This window comes from Antechinus flavipes, chromosome 3, assembly GCF_016432865.1.
Source record: "Antechinus flavipes isolate AdamAnt ecotype Samford, QLD, Australia chromosome 3, AdamAnt_v2, whole genome shotgun sequence".
Classification (NCBI taxonomy): Eukaryota; Metazoa; Chordata; class Mammalia; order Dasyuromorphia; family Dasyuridae; genus Antechinus; species Antechinus flavipes.
The window spans coordinates 211,852,457-211,863,387 of NC_067400.1; the positions used below are offsets into that span (position 1 = coordinate 211,852,457).

The 10,931-nt window shown below is 35.0% G+C and overlaps 1 protein-coding gene across 2 annotated transcripts in view; it reads right to left on the minus strand.

Annotated features, from left to right (window-relative positions):
* Positions 1-1,699, minus strand: part of CLCN4 (chloride voltage-gated channel 4) — a 113,657-nt gene extending 111,958 nt beyond the window's left edge. The window contains exon 1 of one of the 2 annotated variants that reach the window (XM_051984541.1): positions 1,583-1,698. The gene's annotated coding sequence lies outside the window, so the exon portion shown is untranslated. Of the gene's footprint in view, positions 1-1,582 lie in introns of both variants that reach the window. The other variant, XM_051984542.1, reaches the window with a different exon arrangement.
* Positions 1,700-10,931: the final 9,232 nt, after the last annotated feature.

Consider the following 10,931-nt stretch of genomic DNA (forward strand, 5'->3'; position numbering starts at 1 on the left):
AGTATGTATGATGTAAATCTATGATATGTGGGTGTGATAACACTGTTATGTCATCTCCTATGTATAGCACAGATGCTATCCTATCTGTAATAATGTATATCATATCAATCATATAGGACATATAGACCAAGTACTATATATAGATAGGAGATATCACAGATTTGCTCTGTCCTATGTTTAAGTATTGTCTTATCTGTGATATCTTATCCCTACATAAAACATGATATATTATATTCTCTCTTTATAAAACAGGGTACTATAATATCTCCTATTATATTCCATAAATATGACAAGTACTATAATATCTTCTAGATATAGGACATGATACATATTACATTCTAACTATAGAGCAGGTATAATATTTTGTATATGATATAGAGCTCCTCTATAAAGATAGATGCTGTATAAATAAGAGATATCACAGATATGTTATCTCCTATCTGATAGATAGAGGACAGATAACTATCCTGTGATAGAAGATATATAAATATAGGTATCTCTCACAGATACCACATCTCTCATATAAAAAATATCAAAGATTTTCACCATTTATAGTAGCTACTGATTTGTAACTTAAAATACTTATACAAATATGAGATTATATGCTTATTATATGCTGAAATAGAAATGCTTACTGATTTAAAAAACAATTCTGACATAATTAATATAGTATTCCAACACAAACGGGAGGGATTCAAATTAAGTGATTAGAGATCTTGAATGGATGAATACTTATACTGACAACAGATTTATAATTATGTGCATATATGTGTTTACTTTTAAAGCAAGGAATTTTAATATGGTGATTTTCTAAGAACAAACTTCTAGTAATTACTGAGATAACTCACTTTGTCATAGTTTTATTAAGAAGTGAGTCAGAAAATATGTACAATGTCAACAGATCCCATTCACCACTGACATTCAGACTGACTAGGAAAAAAATTATCTATTTGTGATCACAGTTTTACTTAGAGTAGCTTAAAAAAACTTGAGAGGCAGACATTATGATGTAAATAGGTGGAATTTTTATACCATCTCAAATACAGTTGTTAGAAATAAATGCTTTCAAAATACACAAGTTCAAATGCAGCAATAGCCTTTTAAGGGCTTCATTTCTGTTTTTAAAGGATATTTCATTATTTTCACTCTAGGTTAAACTATAATATGTTAGTATTCTTCTCTTCCCTATTCTTTTTAAAAAACTGATTGATTTTTCAATCCAATTTTTTTCACTTCCAAATTCTGTCACCCCTCCACCAATAGAGAAGGTAAGAAAGTCTTACTCCCCTTCTAAAGAATTACAAAATAGTTGCAGTTTTGGGAAATAACATGATGTTTTCCTAAAGCAAGTTGGTATTTGTTTTTCTTCCTTATTTCCTGTTTTCAACTTTTTCTCCAAACTAATAAATTTTCTTTTTGAACTACGGTAGGCTGATCTCAGAAACACCTACGATCCTTGTAGTTTACACAGCTATTGCAGTTGTTTGCAAAGCCAAACTGAAAAAGAGCTATTTTATTTTGCATTACACCCATCTAAAATTTGTTTTCCTGAATTTTATTGCATATTATTTAAATAGCTTACCTTCTTGTTTATGGCTCCCAGGACATAATGTAGAAAATGCGAAGGAAATCCACTTCAATTTTGAACTAAGAGCATGGCTGAGAAGGACTGAAAGTCCCCCAGTGTGATTTCAGAGGCAGAGTTAAATATAGACTATATCTTTAATGTACCCAGAATGCCCCGGAGGGTAAACAGTCAAGTCATCACATGTCTTGGACTGGCTGGTAATCCCTCTTTCCAAACTCAGCTCAGTCACAGCTTCCTTCACCCACAAGCAGTCCTAGGAGAAAGCAGCTAGCTCCCTTTCTTTGTATCAGCTGTTTCCTGAATTGTGGCTGTTGCTACCAGATTCTATGACAGAGGACACAAAAACTGCATCCAATTAGGAATGATTTTCAGTAATTAATTTGAGGTGCCCAGGCAAGGCTCGTTTGTACACAAAATACTGCAGCTGCTATTCACAAAAGAAAATGTTGATAATGACTGTAATATGCATATGTAACTGGAAAAAATTAATCAAGCTACACTTTTTTATTCCACAGAAGGAAGTGGCAAACCACTCTTTATCTTTCCCAAGAAAACCCCAAATGGGGTCACAGAGTCAGACCGGAATGAAATAACTGAACAATAACAGAAAAAAAAAAAAAAAACTTTTACATTCACACAGTACAGTTATTATCAGCAACGTGTCTATTTCCTTTGTTTTTTTCAAACTTTCTGGAGTTTTTTTAAAGTGTCATACTAAGCTCACAACCTGAGAAAAATTGAAAGCCAAAAACCAAAAACTACACATTCCTCTTTTAAGTGCAGGATACTACATATACTGAGACAGTTATATTGTATAACTTTGTTAAATTACTTTTTTGACTCTGTTTTTAAATCTTTGTTACAAGGATTGAGATGAAATGAAAACAAAAGGTGCCAATAAAAGAAAAAATACTTTTGGGAAAACATGTTGTGATGCCAAAGAAACTGAGCAAGACAGAGGTTAGAGACCAATTCAATAGTTTATTAAATAGAGAGAGATACTAGGACCAGATGGATCTTGGTCCCAGGACTGGATGAGACTGTCATCTCAAAGAGTCCAGCACTTAAGTATCCGAGGGCAAGCTTTTTATAGGATAACAAGAACAATGACATAATGGGGGAGGTACCTTGATGGGGATAACCTAATGGCGGGGAACACCCCTAGGATGACATAATGGAGGGAGGTTACTGATATTCTAATGACATCTAAAATGGATAAACCTTTATCCTGTCAAACATTAAGAAGGAATGTCTATAACCTAAAGATATAAAACCTTCATCTCATCAACCATTTAAGAGTGAATGATTATAGCCTGGAGTTTTGGTGCAGAGCAACTGAGGTAGACCTTTATCTCATCAAACATTAAGAGGGAAAGGTTATAACCTGAGGCAGAATAACTAAATAGGATAATTGGAGAAACTGGGTCACAACATTAAAAGGGAACTTTGGCACAACAATGTCATTCTTACCAAGGAACAAACTTATCAAGCTATTTTTTTAATGCTCATTTTATTTCTTTTATTTAACAAATATTATTTATTTCTTTTGCATTTCAATGGATTAATGAAATCATTATATTTCCTTCAGCAATGCTGATCATAAGCCATCCATTCCTACTACCAAGCAGCTCTTGTCCATGTCCTTCTGAGTATTCCCAGGATGAAGGAGACCTTCTTTTTCTGGAGACCTTCCTTTAGACTTCTTAATATTATCATGGATAATTTTGATGTGGGTGTAATTATCAATCAAGGACCTTTTGATTCACAAATCCTGGTCCCTTTGAATTCCAATAGAAGATCCTGACTTGTCCCAGCCCCACCCAGATCTGAGCCAACTTGAGGCTATATCCACAGGTCCCTCTAGCTAAATCTCACATTATAAAAGGAGCCAAGCTGGGACCCCTCTTTGCAGAGGTCCCAAACATGCCAGCCTTACTACTGGCATGCCAGGATTCTCTGTCCACTGGAACTCTGTGTCTGGTGCCCTTCTTATCTCTACCTTCACCGATTTCCTTAACTATACTTTAACCTTACTTCCAAACCCCATAATAAACCTCTTTTATCAATCTAGCTTTTCAGGCCAATAAATGCTTTTATTGGGAACCCTTGCACTGCTTCTAGACCTTATTTAACTCAGTATCTTTGTGATGAATCCAATGAGGTTGCAGGGGAGCTCTGTTTGACTCCCTGTACCCCAAACCTGCCACTAGACCTCAATTAAATCCTAATTTCATTTAGGTATCCCATATCTAGACCTCATCACTTTCTCCCGTGCATATGACTTTGAGCATGTGCGTCTCCATTATTGGAAATGGAGGAAGAGAAATTTCTTTTCCTTCTGACTTAAAAAGTAGTGGTAGCTAAGAAGCAGGATCGTGAATACCATCAGGAAAACATGCTTACCTAGGTGAATTTGAGACTGGACTTCAAATCCCTAGCTGCCTCTTTTGCTATGTGGTTTTTTTCGTTTTTTTTTTTTGTTTGTTTGTTTGTTTGTTTGTTTGTTTTTTAATGGTTTAAGTTTTCTTTAAGCACAAGTAACCAAAGAGATTCCTAAAAAGATAAATCTTTTCAGTCTAGGTGGCTATATTGTGAATATGAAAGTTCTTGGATTCCTGAGTCAATGCTGTTTGTCTAACAGGATGTTCTAATTACAACTAACCCACTTCTAAAAAAAGTTTCTCTGCCACCAGAAGAAACTTCCGAAAGGATGCTGAACTAGAAAAAAATAAGACTATCTAGGAGAGAGTTGGACAAACAGAGTCAGTCAGAAGTGAAAGTACAATATCTGTTCAAAAATGTCTGTCTTTGAGAAGAATATTACAGCTGTGATGTGTTATTAGTTTTTTTTTTCTGTTTTAAATATTTGTAATGTACAAATCATCCCTTTCCTACTTATCAGAATGCCTCCCCCGACCCTATCAGAACCAGATTGATGATAGTCCCCTTCCAGGTCCCTCTCTCAGCACTCTGACTCCACCCCTGCCTTGGTCTACCCCTGTAGCTGAGCTATATATATATATATATTTGTCACTGAGAACTCACATTGTTTGCTGGATTCTTGGAGACAATGGTCTCATTCAGCCCTGGGACCAAACCATGGATCCATTTGGTCCCAGTAAATCTCTTCTTTTCAAATAAAATATTAAAAATTCTCTAATCTCTATCTTGCCTCAGTTTCTCTGGCATTACATTTTAAACATTTTGTTTGAGGTTGTAATAACAAAAATATCTACTACACCCAAAAAAAATTAAAACAAAATAATGCAAAAAAAATGTTGCATGGATACCAATGCAGCATGGTTACTCCTGTGGAAAATTCGTGGAAGAATATGAACAAAAATTCCATAGGAGGAGGATTAAACAGATTATGACTTTCATTACTGGAAGAAGTACTCACATCTCTAAGAATATAGATCCAGAAATTATTTTCACATACAATGTAACTTTTTCAATTTGATTTAAATTATATTGGTTAATTTTATTATCATTTGGTTAAATTTATTATTTATTTTGCACTAAAATAAGGTGAAAAACAAATGATCATCACCCTATATTAAGTGATTCTTCAGAAACAGTCACTCAGAAATCTTCTTCTCCACACCTTATTTTTCATCCTGTGAGATATTTTCATTCTACTGACCTTGGTCCCCTTCAAAATTTTTCATGTTCTTCTAAAAATATGTAGATTAAAATTTTAATCAATCCAAATTTTTGCTTTGGGAAACATTTATATTCATAAATTTTAAATTTTAATTTTTTAAATCTATTCACTACATATTTCCTTTAAAATAATGCATTTGAAGCATAATCCTTATGTTGGAGATTTTGTCATATTACAAATGGTCCAAGAGATCCTTGGGAAATATTTTAATATATTGCCAGAGACCAGTTGGGAATTTAACTATCTGATATAACTTGGTGTGTTGTTACCAGTTCCCTTTATAAGTACACAGTTCACAAGGCTTAAGAGTACAATAGGTTAATGAGATGAAATTTTGGCTTTTCAGATATAAAGTACCTATAGGACCAACCAGGCAGATTTATTCAAATGATCGAAGTCTGTGGGGTTGGGAATGGAACTGAGGGAAGGAATGCTAGTTACTCATAAAATTATAGACTTAGAGATGAAAACTTTACAAATCCATCCACCTCATATTCCAGATAGATAAAATGAGACTCAGAAAGGAGAAATGCCTTTTCCATGAACCAGAGTCACATAGCATGTAACAGAAACAAGATGTAAACCCAAATCTCACTTCAAAATTAGTATTCATTCCATATTACCTGTCAGCCCTCTCTATATATTTTCAAAAGAAACACGAAACTCAAAAGAAGTGTGAGATGTGCAATTTAGAATCATCTCTACTCTACATGTTTCTAAGGACTATTTATGCCCAATCTGTGGTAGAGTCTTTGGAGCTCATATTGGTCTGAACTGACACTTGCCTTGACCCTGTGAGGAGTACAAGAAGTTAGGTTTCCAGACATTGTCAAAACAGAATGAAGGGAGGGTTGAAGAATCTTAAGATATTTTCCTTTTTCTTTCTTTCTTTTTTTTTATTATAGCTTTTTATTTACAAGATATATGCATGGGTAATTTTTCAGCATTGACAGTTGTAAAACCTTTTGTTCCAACTTTTCCCCTCCTTTCCCCCATCCCTTCCCCCAGATGACACGTTGACCAAAACATGTTAAATATGTTAAAAATATAAGTTAAATACAAAATAAGTATACATGTCCAAACATTGCTGTCCAAAAAGAATCCGACTTTGAAATAGTGTACAATTAGCCTGTGAAGGAAATCTGAAATGCAGGCAGACAAAAATAGAGGGATTGGGAATTCTGTGTAGTGATTCATAGTCATCTCCCAGAGTTCTTTTGCTGGATGTAGCTGGTTCAGTTCATTATTGCTCCAATGGAACTGATTTGGTTCATCTCATTGCTGAAGATGGCCAGGTCCATCAGAATTGATTATCATATAGTATTGTTGTTGAAGTGTATAATGAACTCCTCGTCTTGCTGATTTCACTCAGCATCAGTTCATATAAGTCTCTCCAGGCCTTTCTGAAATCATCCTGCTGGTCATTTCTTATAGTTGTTAAGATATTTCCAGCCAATCACTGTGTGAGTCCAGGAAGTGGTTAAACAACAAAATTCCTGACAAAGGGGTCCAGCATCCCAAACTGGTTAAGTTCAAAGACAGGATACAAGCCTTTTGATATATAGAATGGGCAAATAAAAAGGATTGTAAATCCAACCTAATTGTAATTTGGATTGCAAATCCCACCAACTGTAACTAAATTGTAAATCAAATCCGACTGTAAATCTGACCAATCTGAACCTTGAAGGGACTGAACTAATATAATGTTTGGGAGAATACCTGTTTCTTGCGAGAATCAAATAAAAAACTTTGCTTTCACTCTGAAAGAGTGTTGGTTGTAACACTACTTCTGGACTAACTTGCAATTGGAGAAGCAGTGAGCAGCAGCAGCTCATCCTGGCTTAGTCCCTGATTCTGCTAAATTCCACAGAGTCTTTTGGTAACAATCCTAATATAGGTGATGTCATTTGGGTTCTTTTCAAGAATGAATGACAACAACCAACATATTATTTGACTTAGAAAAGTTTGCTTTTTTTTCATTTTTTTAAGCTTTTTTATTTTCAAAGCATATGCATAGTTTTTCAACACTTGCAAAACTAAATGTTTTCTCCCTTCCTTCCTCCCATTTCCTCCCTTAGATAGCAAGTAATCCAATATATGTTAAACATGTTTACACTTATTTTCAATATTTATTTGTATAAGATTTTGATTTTTATGTTTTTCTTCCCCTTTCCCACCCCTCCCCATACCGAAGCAATCTGATATAGTTTACACTTGTACAATTATATTAAACATATTTCTACATTATTCATGTTCTGAAAGAATTATAAGAAGAAAAGGGAAAAACACAAGAAAGAAAAGACAAAAGAAAGGTGAAAGTAGTACACTTCTTTCTGCTTTCAGACTCCATAGTTCTTTCACTGGATGTGGTTAGCATTTTACATCATGAGTCTCTTGAAATTGTCTTAGATCATTGTATTACTGAGAAGAGCTAAATCTATCATAGTTGATTTTTGCACAGTATTGCTGTTACTATATGCAATGTTCTTCTAGTTCTGCTCACTTTATTCAGTATCAGTTCATATAAGTCTTTCCAGATTTTTTTCTGAAATCTTTCTGTCCCTCATTCTGTATAGAACAATAGTATTCCATTTCATTCATATATCACAATTTGTTTAGTCATTCTCTAAATGATGGTCATGCCCTCAATTTCCAGTTCTTTGCCATTATAGAGATAAATGTTTTTGTACACATTGGTCCAAAAAGTTTACTTTCAACACAACTTTTAGGCAATATTTCCTATTGAATAACAAAGGGAAAACATCAGAGATACACTGGATATAATATTACTCTCATGTGAAACTTCCAGCGAGTTTGGCTCAGTGGAGCTAGGATCAGAAAAATATGAGTTCAAATACTGCCTGAGATGCTTATTCACTGCATGAGACCCTGGAAAACTCATTTTGCTTCTGCCTGCCTCAGTTTCCACATTAGTAAAATGGAGATAATAATGGCATCTATGTCCCAAGGTGGTTTTGAAGATTAAGTAAGATGTTTGTGCAGTGCTTTGCAAACTTTAAAGAATTATTTAAATGCTATTATTATTATTATTATTATTAAAAACATGAAGTCAACTTTATATGTCAAATAATGGACATATCAATCACAAAAAGAGTACAAAGGTAATAATAATGTTGTTGTTTGTCCTTCCTTCTCAAAGGAGAATCATGACATCAGGGAGGTGATACCATGATATGCAAGTGCATTGGACTTAAGTAAGGGAGGGTTGTGCAAGGTCACTTGCCTCAATTCCCCCTCTGGAGCCATCTGGGTCCAGTGGCCAGAAGTAGATCAGGAGGACTGGATATGGTCCTAGATGCAATGGGAGACTTTGGGTTTTTTAAGCTAAGGTCTTTAACAGGTCTCAGTTTAACTGAGGCTACACTCGTTCAGTGATTAAGGCTAGGCAGCTATTTAGTCAAAGTATCTCCTCTTTCACTTAGTCCAAAAATAAATACATACATAAATAAATAAGTAAATCTGGGAGGAGAAGACTCTGGGTTTCTGGCTAAAACAAAAAGGATTGCTATTTCTATTCACTCTATAACCCAAACAATGATCAACTGGGGCTTGGCCTGGGATCTATTGTTGGCCAATCAATGAACGTTATTTAAGGCATGGTTCTTAAGAAAAAAATCTAGTCAGTAAATTCCAAAATGTCTTGAAAGGGTTCAGTGACCAAAAAAAAAAAAAGTAAGAGTAGCCATTGGCAAGGAAAGGAAAGAAGGGAAAAAGGGAGGGAGGGAATTTACCAACTGAATAATTCCAGTTGGGTCCTCTAGTGTGGCAACTTTACTCATGGAGATGGTTGTTGTCCTTCATTCTTGAAGAGAACCATCATTATATTAGGGAAGTGATAGCATAACATACAAGTAAATTAGATTTAAGTGAGAGAGGACTGCCCATAGTCACTTGCCTTACTTTCTCCTCCAGAGCCATCTGGGGTCCAGTGGCCAAATATAGATCAGAATTTTTTTTTCAAAGCACTTCATACTTTGTAAAGCAGTTCTCTATTAAAATATTAAATGTGCCTGCCAAGCCAAAAGCTCTGTAATAGAATCACCATCCCAGTCCTTCACAAGTACAAAAAAAAAAAAAAAGGAATTCCTGGGGAAAAAATTTTTACTTAAAAAATAAACTTTGAATTATGAAAGGAAGGAAAACTGAGAGCCTGCTTCCTAGTCCCCTTTAAAAAGCTGTTGAAAAGCTTCCCAAGATGATGACAGACAATAATTTATTCATGGTCCAGATGAATAGGAGAGCAATTTAACACCAGCATACACCTCAGTGCTTACCAAGCTCCAATTCCTGATGTCATCTCTTATATTTTCTTTTTTCTCCAGATCTTATTACTTTTCTTCCTTAATCTGGCTTGCCAGATTAAGACCTCCTTCAAAGACCTCCTTGCCTCCATCCTCTTCCCCTTCTAATAAATCTTAGTGATATGATTTAGGAGAGCAAATCTAGTTCCAAATGGTGTGTTTGGAGTTTAGCCTCAAATAATGAGACTGGTGTAGACACCAAATATTGGGGTTTGGTCATGTAAAGAATTCACAATGACCATTCTCTTTGGCAAAAGGTAGGTTTATTTAGAAGAGATTACAGACAAAATAAAGAGATACAACAGACACCAGGAATGGTAAATATGAAACAGAATTGAAAGAGCATGTAATTAACAAGGAAAGAGGTTTTAGCAGTTAACAATGAAAAAGATAAGTTCCTTAGTGGAATTCACAATTAACCAAAAAAAAAAAAAAGGTATTCCATGAGGTAACTGGCAGGTTAAATCCGAAAAGGAATTTAGCACCCTAAAAGAGTTAGCCAAAAGACACCTGGGGGTGGGGAGATGAAAGGAGAGATATCTTGTAGCGAGGGAGAGGGAAGAAAGGAAAGGCACCATGAGGCAGGGTGCTATTGTAGGCTATAACTCCAAAAGGGAGTCAGCAAAGATGGTGTGAGCCATGGACAGATTTATAGGGGAAATTTAACCTCAAGGGTTTAATATAACTCAGATTTCTGACTGGATATAGCAAAGTGGGGTAACTCTTGACCTCCCCAGTATAAGGTTGAACTGATCCCCATCGGTGCCCTTCCCTGCTTGCCTCAAGGAGTAATTCAATCAAAACTTCAGTCTTCCTCTGTCAGTCCCACCTTGTTACTCAGGATTTCATCAATAGTGTCAGGTTAATCTTCCTAAAACAACACCTTTAAGGTATTATTTCATGTCTATCTGATAAGTTAGTATCACAGTTTAAGGTATTATCTTATGTTTATCTGATAAGTTAATATCACAGAAAAGGAAAATGTCAAAAGCTAGAGAGGTTTAGAAAAATAGGGACACGAATGCACTATTAGTGGAGTTGTGAATTGGTCCAATCATTCTGGAGAACAATTTGGAAAACCACCAAGAGGACTATCAAATTGTGCACATTCTTTGACCCAGCAATACCAATACTAGGTCCATATCTCAAAGAGATCAAAGGAAAAAGAAAAGAACCTATTCAGACAAAAATATTTATAGCAGTTCTTTTTGTGATGGTAAGGAATCAGGAATTGAGAGGATATCCATCAATTAGGGAATAATTAAGTAAGGAGTAGTATATGATTTTGATGGAATATTATTATGCTATAAGGAGTGATATACAGGATTGTTTCAAAAAGAACTAGGAAGACTCGTAT